This window comes from Sturnira hondurensis, unplaced genomic scaffold (assembly GCF_014824575.4).
Source record: "Sturnira hondurensis isolate 20B ecotype Veracruz unplaced genomic scaffold, ASM1482457v3 Scaffold0023817, whole genome shotgun sequence".
NCBI classification, from domain to species: Eukaryota; Metazoa; Chordata; class Mammalia; order Chiroptera; family Phyllostomidae; genus Sturnira; species Sturnira hondurensis.
Genome location: NW_028096448.1, coordinates 14,618,716 through 14,632,385, shown reverse-complemented (window position 1 = coordinate 14,632,385; position 13,670 = coordinate 14,618,716). Strand labels below are relative to the sequence as shown.

The following is a 13,670-nucleotide window of genomic DNA, read 5'->3' as shown; positions in this document are numbered from 1 at the left end:
GAAGATGTGAGAAGGTGGCAAAATAGAGCCAGAGAGGTCGTTCCAGGGGAGCCGCTTGCACATCTCGCTCTTTAAACCTTTGGAAAGTTTGAACTGGACAACATAACCTTGGGGCTGAGCCAAAGCGACACCGCCTTGGGATAACTGTTTGTGAACTAGCAGGACAGCAGACACCCTGACCACGAGGGCTGTTGATTGTGGACTCTGCTTCTGAAGATGGAATCAGTCGTCAGCTAAAGAAGAGCTCCACCTACTAGCAGGGACAGAAATGTCTCTCCTTCCGTCCCGCAACCATTTCCCTTTCACGTCTCACAAGTACCCCCTGCCTCCCCCTGGAATCAGCACCCAGCCTGGATTTCTGCCTGCATCTGTGTCCAGGGCTGCAATTCTGTAATCTTATGCAAATGCTTGTGGCTTCTCACTTTGGCTTTTTACTTTTAGGTAATCTGGGACAAAGAGAAAAATGACTTTTCCTCCCCTACACACGCTTAAGGGGGTCTGCACACACGTCTCTCACCGCGTCTTCTCCCACACACTGGCGTGGCTCCTGGTGCTCAATGCCTATGTCTCAGCACGGACGCCACCTCCTCAGACCCCGTTTGAAGCAGGCCTCTCCCCACTGCTACGTCACCTCAGGCCACAGACGTTTGCTTCAGTCCATCTTCAGTGAAGGAAACAAAGTGCACCCTTGTCCCCGCCACCTCTGAGGCACACTTTCCATGTACTCAACAGTGGCATCCCAGGTGTCTGCTACACATCAGCAGCCAATCAATATTTATTAGTCTATAAACATTTGTGGGATAAGTTATTGAAAGAAACTCAGTGTGGAGGAGCACTGAGGACATGTTTCTCCCGCCCGCCACCCCTCCCTTCACAGATGGGGAAACCAGAGTTGGGAAGCGACAGGTTCGAATCCACTCAGGCCTAAACAGAGAGGGATGTGGGCCCGGTGTGTTTGTCCCATTACAGGATGACAATTATTTTTTATTGCTTTCTCTAAACAGAACTTTCCACTCTGCTTTGGAGTTGCCTACAATCCTCCTGCAACAGGGAGGAAAACGAGAGCTCCCTAACTGGTTAGTCCAGTTAAGACACTTCAGTGGTTTGAGCCTTTGATATGACTCTAACCAGTCAGGAAGTTACTAAGGCTGGGGGGGCTTTCAAGGATAATGCACTTTTTTTTCCAGAAACATTTAAATCTTTTCACTGTGTTGGGGACTGTAGCTGGTGCCCCTTGTCTACATGCAGCTTAGAAGCCATGAGGGGGTTCCACCTGCGGTGCCAGCTGAGATTGGCTCACAGTGGCTGTGAGGGTTAGACCAGGTCCCAGGAGAGAACAAGAAGGACCACCTGGAGGGGGCAAACTCCCATGTTATTATGCCGAGACCAACACTGCTAATGTCCTTAGGTCTCCCTAAAGCTCACCATTCTAGGAAACTGAAATACAACTTTTTGCCATCTGCACCTACAGCCAGGGAAATGGTTTAATAGATAACTCGGACAGGCCCTCACATGTGGACACAGACTGAAAAAAGAATGCATGTCCAGGATTCCCTGCTGTCGAAGGGGGAAAATCTCATGCTCTGGGAGGAAAAAAAAATACATACATCAACAAAAAACTGCCATTTCCCATCCATTCACTGGTACCATTATCACCACCAACAGGACTCACAACAGAAATATGATTTAGAAGATTTACATTTTCCAGATCCATATACCCAATAATCTTCCTTCAAAAGCCTGAAAAGCCCAGTTAAACTGAATGTAATCAGATACTGTCAATAACCCCAAAGTTTTCACAGCCTGGTGAGAGCAGGGGTCGAAGCTAATAAGAGCCACCAAGTATTTTGAATTTTGTAACAGTTAAGTGCCCCTTTCATCCTTTCCCTTATCTCTTGGGGAAGTTTATAAACCTCTCAGGTACTCAAGTCCCTGACTTGTAAAATAGGAGTAATAATAGCACTTCCCTTGGAGGATTTTTAGAGGTTAAATAATATTTTAAGTGCTAAGAACAATACTTGCCACAGAGAAAATACTCAGTACATGTTTATTATTGTGTTTATTCTACTTGATTATTTGAGGGAACAAAGCAGAGAAGCCATGCCATTTTCTAACAGTGTGTTTGTATTGGAATTTTCTCCTTCAGCTGGACCTGAAATTCTGGGAAGTAGCATAAATGTTCTTTCTGTTCATTGAGAAAAACAATGAAAAGACTCAACAGGTTTTAAGATTTGAAAAGAGACAGATGAATGAAATTCTTGCAAATGTACCTAGAGATAAAGACAAAGGAGAAATCTAATTTCTCTTTCTTTTTTAACCTCAGATCGTTGCTGAACCCAAAGATTTTAGGTTTCAGTTTTGACTTGTTTGTTGGGTTGTTCTGACGGGGTTGAGGAAGACAGAAGGCAGGCACACAGGAAGTCACTAGAGGTCTCCTCTCCAATGACCCTACTTGGATCCATAACGTATGCAGGTCAAACATTTAAATCCAGCTTTCATCCATTCTGAAGACCCAATACCTTATCTACTGGCTGTTTCCCGAGTACAGGCAGCTTCATGGGGAATAGAATACCTTTGATTGGCTTTAAGGAAATAAATGGATGGATACTGCTGGAAGAAAAAGAAACGCAAAGTCTATTTTCTGGAAAATATGGCAGAATGCACCATGAGTGTGGACCAGCGCTCTCAAATTCCATGCCGGCCATCAGTTAAGACAGATGGGTAAAAGCCCAGCTCTTCCCAGTGAACACCTGGGCAGACACCTCCAACGCTCTTCAACAGCTGCTCACTGAGCACTGTGCCCGGGGTTCACGCAGCTGCATTCCCAGCAAAGATGTTTATCCAGGTGACCCCTGACCTCAGTCAGGCAGATAGGGTCTCCATGTACTCTCACTGGCTTTGGCTTTCTGAGTCACGCTGAGAGTGATGGATTAAGCAGGGGAAAGGTCCAAAATTCTTGCTTCAGCAGTTCTTAGAAATGCCTGGCTTTTTTTCTTCCCGAGCTTGGGATGTTCAGCTCCTCCCAATACTCTGGTAGGCACAAAACAAATTCTCCTTTTCTTTCACTTACTAACCAATTTTGGCTCCAAAACCCTATCAACCAACAGGCTTTGACCACATGCGATGTTTTATGCTATTGACGGACAAATCATCTCAGTTCCTTCTTCAATTAACTGTCTCTGCTGGTCTAGATCATGCCATTCTAGTGTCTCTTAAGAGATATTAATAATGTGCTGATGTAATTCACTTATTTGGCTAATTAATAATATTTCTGTTGAAATAAATTCTTAATTACTTCAACAACCCAAGTCTCATGAGACCAGGATACAGCGGCTCACAACTCAACATTGGGTTGAGAGGTGTGAGCCAATTATGTTCAGTCTGTGCCCATTCTCAGAAGGGCATTTACTTCTAAAATGCTCTATTATTTTTTAAACAATGTATAAATATCAAAATGTTGGCATGTTTATCATAGCTATTACATAAATTTTAGTATTAGTTTCAAAAAATAAATCGACAAATGCTCATATAGTTTTTTTAAGCAGCCAAAAATCTATGACTTAACACTTATAAACTAATCCAAGTAGTTTAGCCATGACCAATAGATGGCTCTCTCTTTTTCTCCCCACCCCCTTTACTGGCTCCACCAATTGGAAGAGTTGTTCGCAGTTTCCTATGCACCAGACAGTGTGCAAAACATTCTCTCTGCAAAATCTCATCTGACTCTCGCAACAGTTCCATTTGATAGGCACTCTCATTAAACCTTCTGCATGACACAACCTTCCCTCACCCTTAAATACACATCCCATCAGGATTCAAGAAAAGTTCAAGAAACACTGTACTGTATAACTAAAACTTACTAAGAAAGAACCTGAATGTATGTGTAAAAAAATTGTTTACAGGTAAATATATGAGGTGAAGAATGTGTTCATTAACTCAATGGGGAAAATCTTTTCATAAAGTAGGTAAATTCAAATTATCACATTATATACTTTAAATATCTTACAGTTTTGTTAATTCTACCTCAACAAGGCTGAAAAAAAGAGAAAGATTCTAGAGAGGATGTGACCTTTTTTGGCAAAGTAGGTTAGTAGCCCAAATAACTGACTCTTAAGGACAAAACACCTGTGGGCTGGCTTAACGTGAGTGCTAACCTGCCAACTCCCTTTTCCTGCCATTTCATATGGAAAGGAAGAACACCGAGAGGCACCCAGAAACTCAGACCTTCCAGAAATGAAGGCTGGGGTAAAGTGATGCTAAAATAAGAGTCATCCTTTTGGCTTCCCCTCTCAATTTTCACACCGAAGTGTTGTATTCAACGGTGTCAGTCACAGAGAAAGCTCTGTGGATCTGGAGATCCTGGCTCAGCTGCTGTCTGGAATGTGCCCTGACTGGACATTACTAAGCTAGTTCAGACTCATCCTGCAATGCTCTGGTTTCGCGCTTCTATTGCATTGCAAGTACTTGCAGGGCATGGTGGGGCTACTCTGCTTTGCAACAGCCAAGGCCTGTCCTGTATGTCAGAGGCACTCAGCACATCTTTGGGAGAGGAGTAAGTGAAACCCACTCTTCTCTGCCCCTCCAATAGCTAAACATGCCCTAACAATCAAAGAGGACAGATGTCAAAGCTGCGTGAGCCTTCCCAGCAGTTTGGCCATGCAGACTTTCTATTCTAGGGAAGATGGAGGAAGGAGCTCCTTGACAGCCTGCTGCCACACAATCCTCTTTGCTCCAGCCTTTCCTTGAGAATCAGATCATTTCAAAGGAAGCTTAAGAAAGGACTCCATTTGGAAAACACATGACTGCCATAAAGGCTGTTGGTTAATTGTGAGGGACCAAGTCGAGTTAACTAGCGTGTCTGGATTTAATAGAAACCAGACTTTCCACGAACTTCACATGAGACCACGCAGCCAGCCTCTCTCCCTAGATCATTCCAGGCTTTGGTGCTGTGTCTGCTAATAACAGTCCTCCTTCGTCTCATGTCATGTCAATGTCTTCTGGAAGGGGGGCACATCTGGGAGGAGACAGCCATAACTCATATCCATCAGGGTTGTGTTTCTAAATGTCAGTTTCAGAATCCAAATTTGTGCTCCCAACCTCAAATTTCCATTTTCTCTAAATAATATCCTACTGAATGCAGTATTGTGTGGTTAACGATGTTGACGAATTTCAACATACAATTTGCTCCTGAGCTCCTGGCTCTGCCCTTCCCTGTGTTCTGATTCCAGTTTTGTCACCCATCACCCCAGCCCTAGAGTAAAGCAGTGGCCTCCTGTCTGATCTCCATGTGGGCAATGCCTACCCTCTGTTGCTCCAAAGTTTATTTTTCTATAGCATCTCTTTAAATAGGCCACACTCATGCTGACTTATGACAAGAAGAGCACCAGAACAAGAAATATGGATTTTGAACAACACTGCAGTCCAGTTCACTCTAAACCCAGCCCCTAGTGGCCTCTCTATCCATCTTCTACCCCTTTTTACTAAACTCCAGGTACGCGGGCTCCTTTGCTGCTCCATCAGCAGAATGGCTGAACTCCCACCCCAGGACCTTTGTGATCGCTGTTTCTTGCATCTACAGCAGCGATTTTCAACCCATGTGCCACGAGAACTTCAAAAACATGAAATACCGGACTATTTAGCCAGGGTCACTGTCCTCTTTTCCCTTAGATGGTCAGATTAAAAAAATGAAAATAGCCAGTGCAATAATAGCCATCTGGTGTGAATGAATCAAAATGATGCCTATTTTTGGTCAGATCGGCAAAAAATAATATTTTGGTGTGCTTCAGAATTTTAGTAATTAGTTTATGTGTGCCATGAGATGAAAAAGGTTGAAAGTCACTGTTCGAGAATGTCCTTTCCCCAGATATCTCACTTCACTTAGAGTTTTGCCCAGAGGCCACCTCTTCAAACCACCCTGCGCACAAAGCAAACCCTGTCACCCTCCATGCCAGTCAGCTTCCTTTTTCCGTAGAGCCCTTATTGTTACTCCGAGGTTCACCATGTGCTCTCTGCTTGTGTGTTTCTCGTCCGTTGCTCCTGTTCACTCCCTAAAACCTGGGGCTTTGTGTCCGTATTGCTCATTTTTGTGTGCCCAGTGTTTGGTGCATGGTACATGCTCTGTAAATATTTGTGGAATTAATGAATGAGCTAGAAATGAGGTGAATGTTTGGTACTAATGGAGACAAAAACAAGCAAGACATTGATGGCTGAACTTAAGGATGCTTCTACTACAGGAGATGAACATAACCAATTAATCAGATACATTATATCCTTTCTTGATCCATCATTCGGATTTATACGCCCCTAGAGTAGGCTTCTTTAACATCCTGTGTTTTGCCACAGCACTTGTCCAAGGGGTCTTTTATCCTCTCTTCGTGTCTTCCTGTCAACACCTCTCCTCTGCAAAGGGGAGGTGGTGTTTTACTAGACCTTGTCCCCTTGGTGTACTCAGATGGGACTGGCATGACATTCAAACCATCATTAGTGAATGGGGAATATACAGAATTCTATGGGAGTACAACGTCAGGGCAGACCACCCCTGAGAATAATATTCAAACTCCTGTACAGTAAGGAACAGCAGAAGGTTTTGAAGGGAAAAGCCATAAGAACCAATCTGTTATAGAAAACTGGCTAGACCCAAGTTGTAGACACTTTCTGCCTCCTGTAACAGTGAAAGACAAACTAATTTGACACTATATTTTTCCTGGTATTATCGTGAAAAATGCCAAAAAATTAGACAAGACTAGAAAATTATATGATGAGCACCCATCAGCTAATATCCAGTTTGTCAACTCTTACTATGCCCTCTTTGCTTCAAATTTCTTTTTTAAAGAGCCATATTATTATCAATATAGGTATTCAAATACGAAAATCTAAACTCGCAACATAAAAATAAATGGAAGCACATACTGTGCTCATGGGTTGGAAGAATGAACATCGTTAAAATGTCCATGCTACCCAAAGCATCTATAAATACAATGTAGTTCCTATGAAAATATCAGTGGCATATTTCACAGAACTAGAACAAATAATGCAAAGATTTATATGGAACCACAAAAGATTCTGAACAGCCTCAGTAAGCTTGAGAAAAAAAGAACAGGTTGAGGGTATCACACTGATATTAAACTATACTACAAGGCCATAATAATCCAAACACCATGGTACTGGCATAGAAACTGACAGATAGGTCAATGGAACAGAAATGAGAGCCCAGGAATAAACCCACACCTATATGGTCAATTATTTGACAAAGGAGGCGAGAACGTATAATGTGGTAAAGACAGTCTCTTCAATAAATGATGTTGGAAAAATTGGAGAGATAGAAGAAGAAAAAAGAAAGAAACTAGACCATCTTCTTTACCATATAAAAGAATAAACTAAAAAATTAATGACTTAAATATAAGGTTCAAATCCATAAAACTCCTAGGAAAAAACATAGGCAGTAAAATCTGACATTTCTCTTAGCAATATTTTTTTCTGCTATATCTCCTCAGATAAGGGAAACAAAAGGAAAACAAATGGGACTACATCAAACTAAAAAGTTTTTGTACAGCAAAGGGAACCATCAACAAAACCAAAGGAAAATCTACCAAATGGGAGAAGATATTTGCCAATGATACCTAAGATCCAAAGTTTATAAGGAACTCATAAAATTGAACACTGAAAGAAACAAATAATCTGATTACCAAATGGATAGGACCTGAGAAGACACTTCTTCAAAGAAGACATACAGATGGCCAATAGACATGTAAAAAGATGCTCAATGTCACTAATTGTCAGAGAGAAGCAAATTAAAACCACAGTAAGATATTACCTCACATCTATCAGAATGGCTATCACCAATAAATCAAAAACAAGTGTTGTCAAGAACGTGGAGAAAAGAACTTTCGTGGGAATGCAGATTGGTGCAGCTACTATGGAAAACAGGATGGAGGGTCCTCAAAAAATTAAAAATAAAGCTGCTTTATGACTCAGGAATTCCACTTCTAGGTATATTTCCAAAGAAACCCAAACCATTAATTTGAAAGAATACCTGTACCCCTATGTTCATTGCACATTATTTACAGTAGCCAAGATATGAAAGCAACCTAAATGCCCATCAATAGATGAGTGGATAAAAAAGGCTGTGGTACATCTACACAATAGAATATTACTTAGCCATGAAAAAAGAATATAGCCTTACCATGTGGGATAGCATGGATGCGGCTAGAGGGTATTACATGAAATAAGTCAGTTAGAAAAGGACAAATGCCATATAACTTCACTTATATGTGGAATCTGAAGAACAAAACAAACCAAATTGAAACATAGTCACAGACACAGAGAACAGACTGATGGTGGCGGAAGGAGGTGGGGAAGATGGGGAACTGGGTAAAAACAGGTGAAAGGATTAAGAAGTATAAATTGGAAGTTACAAAGTAGTCACGGGGATATAAAGTACAGCATAGAGAATATAATCAATAGTATTGTACTAAGTATAGGCCTGGGTGAGTAAATATCAGGGGAACCACTTTGTAACATATACGACTGTCCCACCACTATGCTGTACACCTGAAACTAACACAAAATAGTACCACATGTAAACTGTTATGGAAAAATATAAAAAAGAAAAAATAAACTCTCAGTATCAAATCAATTACGGTGAATATTTTCATATAAGATTAGTATCCCTTGCTATCAAAACTCTACCTCCTTGCTCTCTAAAATCAATAATCAATACATTATAGTTGTCTATTGCTACTTAAGTTCTCACTATCCAAATTTATTTGGTTCCTGAGTTTGGACAGGAAGGAATTTACGTAGTTGGCTTAATATACATTTGCCGAAAATAGTGATGTTTCTAGGAGGAACAGCTGACACAGGTCCTGTGACCCAGCTGGAGCTGCATAAATAGTGTCTGTTACATTTGCAAGATGCTGGAGCAATTGGTTTTGAAATAAATGGCCTCCTCCATTTCCAAGGCTGCTGCTTGCTGGTGCGCAGCATCAGGAAGACATATGTTTATACTTGTGTCTGCAGTGGTGATGGGTTATGTCAAGCCCTCCACCCTACCTTGCCCTGCCTACCTTGGAACTGACAGCCTTCATTTTTTTGAAAAGACAGCTGGAGCGGGAAGCCACGCCAGTAACCAGCTGTTAGAGATGTGATGAAGTTCACCACGTGGCGTCCGCCCATTGGGTAGCCCCACCGAGGGGCTAGGTGACTGACTAGCCTGCCCGAGCCCCCCAGACGTGGTGCACAGGAGCCAGAGATGCACACCATGTCGGGAACAGCTGGGCCCAACTGTCCTCAGTTATTTCCCCTTCTGTTCCTTCTTACTCCCTGCTTTACAGTAAAACCAAGGAAAATAATCATAGGATTATGGGATGTTAGCAATTACTACTTCATCCCCCTGATTTTACAGAGGAAGAAAATGGGATCCAGAAAGAACAAAGCAATGGCCCCAAGTCTCACAACTGCTTAGCAGTGGATCATTCTCACCTAGCATTTTGTTTTCTCATTTGTTTTCTCAATTACTTCATGAAGAGGTTGGACTTGATCATTTAAGGGCCCGTCTACTTCTGCAATTTTATTCTTTTTATGAGTGGTGATGACATACATGTTATTTACTGTGATGCAAAACTCAAGTTCTGCCCAAGATGGCTAGCTTGCATGACAGCCTGGTACACATGTAGCAATAAGCAGGTTTCTTGATGGTGCTGCACAGCATCAGAACCCAGTTAGGGGCCTCACTGCCCATCTTTAGCCTGTATAAATATCAGGTTTAAAGATGCAGACATCGAGGGGTAACAGAATCATTGACTGGCTGCCTCTTGCATGCACCCCCTGAGCCCGCAACCCAGGTATGTGCCTTGACCAGGAATTGAAGAGGAAACTTTTTGCTATGTGGGATGACGCCAAAACCAACTGAGCCACTCCAGTCCGTGCACAGCACAGTATCATTAGCTGTAGTCACCATGCCACACGTGACATCTCCGGAACCTGCTCACCCTGAATAACTAGAAGTCTGTGCCCCTCCCCACGTCCCCCACCCTTCAGTCCCGAGAGTCACCGCTCTACTCTCTGGTTCGATGAGTGTGACCATTTGAAGTTCCACATATAAGTGAGATCACACCGTATCTGTCCTTCTGTGTCTGACTTTACTTAGTGTAATGCTCATCCTAGCTGTTGCAAATGACAAGATTTCCCCCCTTTTTGATGGCTGAATAATTTTCCATTGTATACATACATCACACTTTTCCATCCACTCATTCGTTTATGGGCACTTCAGCTGACCCCATATCCTGGCCCCTGTGAATAACGCTGTGTTGAGTCAGGGAGGACGGACGTGTCTTTGAGATCCTGAATCCGTTCCCTTTGGATCTACGCCCTTAAGTGAAATTATTGGGTTATATGGTAGTTCTATTTTTTTTGAGAAAACTCCATTTTTTCCAAAAATGACTGTATATTACTGCCAACAACGTACAACCGTCCTTCCTAATACTTACCTCCTCCTGTTTTTTTCCCACTATCTGTTCTAACAGGTATCAGGTGACTGTTTATGGTGGCTGTGCCTTGTATTTCCTCAATGATTAGAGACACTGAGCATTTTTTCATATCCCTTTTTGGCTACTGTATGCTTTCTTTTGAGAAACATCTATTCAGGCCCTCTGCTCATTTTTTAAATCAGGATATTTATTCTCTTGCTATTGAGTTCCTTCTACATTTTGGAAATCAACCATTTATTACATTTTATCAGATGTATGGGGTACCAGTATTTTCTTTCACTTTATAAGTTGTCTTTTCACTTATTTATTGTTTCCTTTGCTGTGCAGGCACTTTTTAGTCAGATGCAGTTCTGTGTTTCCATTTTTGCTTTTGTTGCCTGTGCTTTTGGGGTCAATTCCAAAAATTCACTGCCCAGACCAATGAATACAGAAGCATTTCCCCTATACTCTCTTCTTATAGTTTTACAGTTTCCAGTCTTTTGTTAAGTCTCTCATTCACTTAGCTTAGCTGTTGTGAAGGTTTGCTCATGCATGAACGGTGATTCAAATGGATGTTTCTGGGAGGGGACCAGCACTGGAAATTCCGACTCTGCCATCTTGCCAACCTCACTCCCCATCAGAAGGTTTTGTTGTTCGACTCCATGTTAACACTGTTTTTTCCACATAGGAATTTGGACGCAATATTGTCATTTCATTCAATTTCTCAAGAGAAGTCAGAAATTCTGTTTTGTATGTACAACCACCTGGTATCAGCTAAGGCTGCCCCCTATGGATCTAGCATATGCTCTCCAGTTCCTCCCAGAGCCCGCCCTTCCCACTGTCCCACATCCCTCATTACATTACTGGCCTAGTGCCTGTGGGCATTTGGCTTTGTGCCCTCTGCCCTAATGCAACCCTGTTTTTGATGCATTGCTTTTATAGAAGAGTCATGTCTTATTATTAGAGACATTTCTTTTTCCTTCTTTTTTACCTGCTGGATCACTGAGCACAATGCTGACTCCACAAATGTAATAATTGAACAAAAAGTCTCTGCTATGAATGAGTTTATATTGAGCAAAGGGAAAAAGAATTGAGATTTAGAGTCTGGACTTAAGATTCAAGTTCTGACTCCACACCTTAAAATATTTGCAACCTTGAAACATTTGCATTCCCCGCTTGCCCACCTCCCCCACCCAGCCTTAGTTTCCTCACATGTAAAATGACAATGACAGAGAATTCTAGCTTTTTAGCATTGTTTGGGATTATACCAGGTAAAGCACACTTTGGTGACAGGCATTCGTTAAGAGATTAATAAATGATCACCGTTTGCATGGGGCCAGTAGATAAACACAGCTTTCTTAGAAGGTTGCAGCAGAAGCACAGTTTATTTACCTTGAAGTTTGTTAGTTTGCAAACACTCGGGTGCCTTCATGCAGAAACAAACTACAGAAGCCTGCAAATGGGTAAACATTTCTGCTCTGTGAACTGAACTGGCCTTCTGTAGCATCCAAATTACTACTCCAAACAGATGCGGGGGGATGGAGGAGGGGAGTCTGGCAGCAAAAATAGCAAAGGACCATTTGCATTAAATTAAACTAATACCCTCCATCCAGATTCAGCTTCAGAATGGCATAAATAAGATAGGATGTCAGGCCAATGCATATGCTGCTAACTCGTTAACATATAACAGAGGGATTAATTAAATATGCGTGGGGATTTCCAAGTTTTTTCCTCAGGCTTTCATAGTTTCCTTGGCTTATCCAACCGTCATGCAAACTCTCTCCCCTTTACAAGCACAGTGTGGCAGGAAGACAAGAAGTGGCTTTCTTGCCAAACGTTGGGTCACTTCCATCTGATGTCAATAGTTACATGTTAGTCTGTCATGGGTCATGGATCAGTTTACAAAGTTATTCAAAATGTCAGAAGGCTCTGGCCACACTTGTCCTGGGGTAAGCTGAACTTCAAGTCTGCACCGGCTTCCTGAGTGCTGATAAAAACAGCCGACTAGGTGCTTGCAGGCAAACTCCAAGGGCTCCAGTCAAGTGCACACACAGGAAGACCAATCCGTCCTAACTCAGCTGCTCCCGCTTCGTAGGCGGCCTGCAGTTAAACCCCTGCAGTTTACTCACCGCCAGGGCTTTAGTGGAGTGTAAAGCAATGGGGAGTGAATTGCTTTCGCTGTCACGTCTCCTTTAATCAGAGATTTCAGGCTGCATATCAGTGGTTTACCATGATCACATTAAAAAAATCAGCAGCAGGATGCTGAGTTCTTTAGCTTCTGCCAAAAAGTTTTGTTTGTTTCTACAACCATAGCTAAGATGACATGGGTACTGAGGTTACAGCTAATATCTTACATGGATCCCTCAACAATGAAGACTGTGGGTAACGTTGCACCTTTGCTACCCAATAGGCTGTCCATTTACCTAGTGATTGCCGCCCCTCACTTGGCTGCTGTGGACCCAGCCTCAGTAGGAGAGCCAGTGCCTTCTCTGATATCCTCTCCGAGTCCATCTCTCACCACTATGCCCTCCCCAACCCCTACCCTTTATACTGTCTGAGGAGGGCGGTCTTTCAGCTGTTCTTTAAACTTGCCAAACCTGTTTGGGGCTTTCTCTGGCAGGAATGCTGTAAACCTCAAGCTCTCAATGAGACTGAATTCACCTTCTCAAAAAGGTTTTCCTTGACTATTTAATTAAAAACACCCCCTCCCCCTCCCATATCGCGATTGTGGGCAGCAGTGTGGTCGTGCCACCAGTGGGAACCAAATGTCTGGGTTCGAGTTCTGGCTCCACTACCTGGGAGACTTGTGATTTGGTTAAGTTACTGGACCTGTTGTGCCTCAGTTTCCTGAGGATAAGTGAAAGACAGGCTTGTGCCGAACATTAAAGACATTAATACATGTAATCCACTTAGAACAGTGTCTGACATACAGTGAGTGCCTGGCCAGTCCATTGCATTTGCTGCTTCCTTACCTGAAAGTATTGTGTTTCTCGAGTGAATGATTATTTATTTTTTCCCCAGGATCATGTGGGGTAGCAGAGAGGAGGAACCTTGCATGTTCTTGTCCTGTTTTTTTAATCCCTGAGTCATGTGTGATGCTTTGGGGACAAGATAGCAGCTACTAACAAAGCTGGCGGCAGTCAACTAAGAAGTCATCAGGTGGAGAACCAGGGATGTGATTCAAGAAAGATAAAAACAAGAGCA

The 13,670-nt window shown here is 42.5% G+C and overlaps 1 protein-coding gene across 4 annotated transcripts in view; it reads right to left on the bottom strand.

Moving 5' to 3' along the window:
• ADAMTS18 (ADAM metallopeptidase with thrombospondin type 1 motif 18) overlaps positions 1-13,670 on the bottom strand; it is a 125,551-nt gene that overhangs the window by 66,446 nt on the left and 45,435 nt on the right. The gene's annotated exons all lie outside the window — the stretch shown is intronic.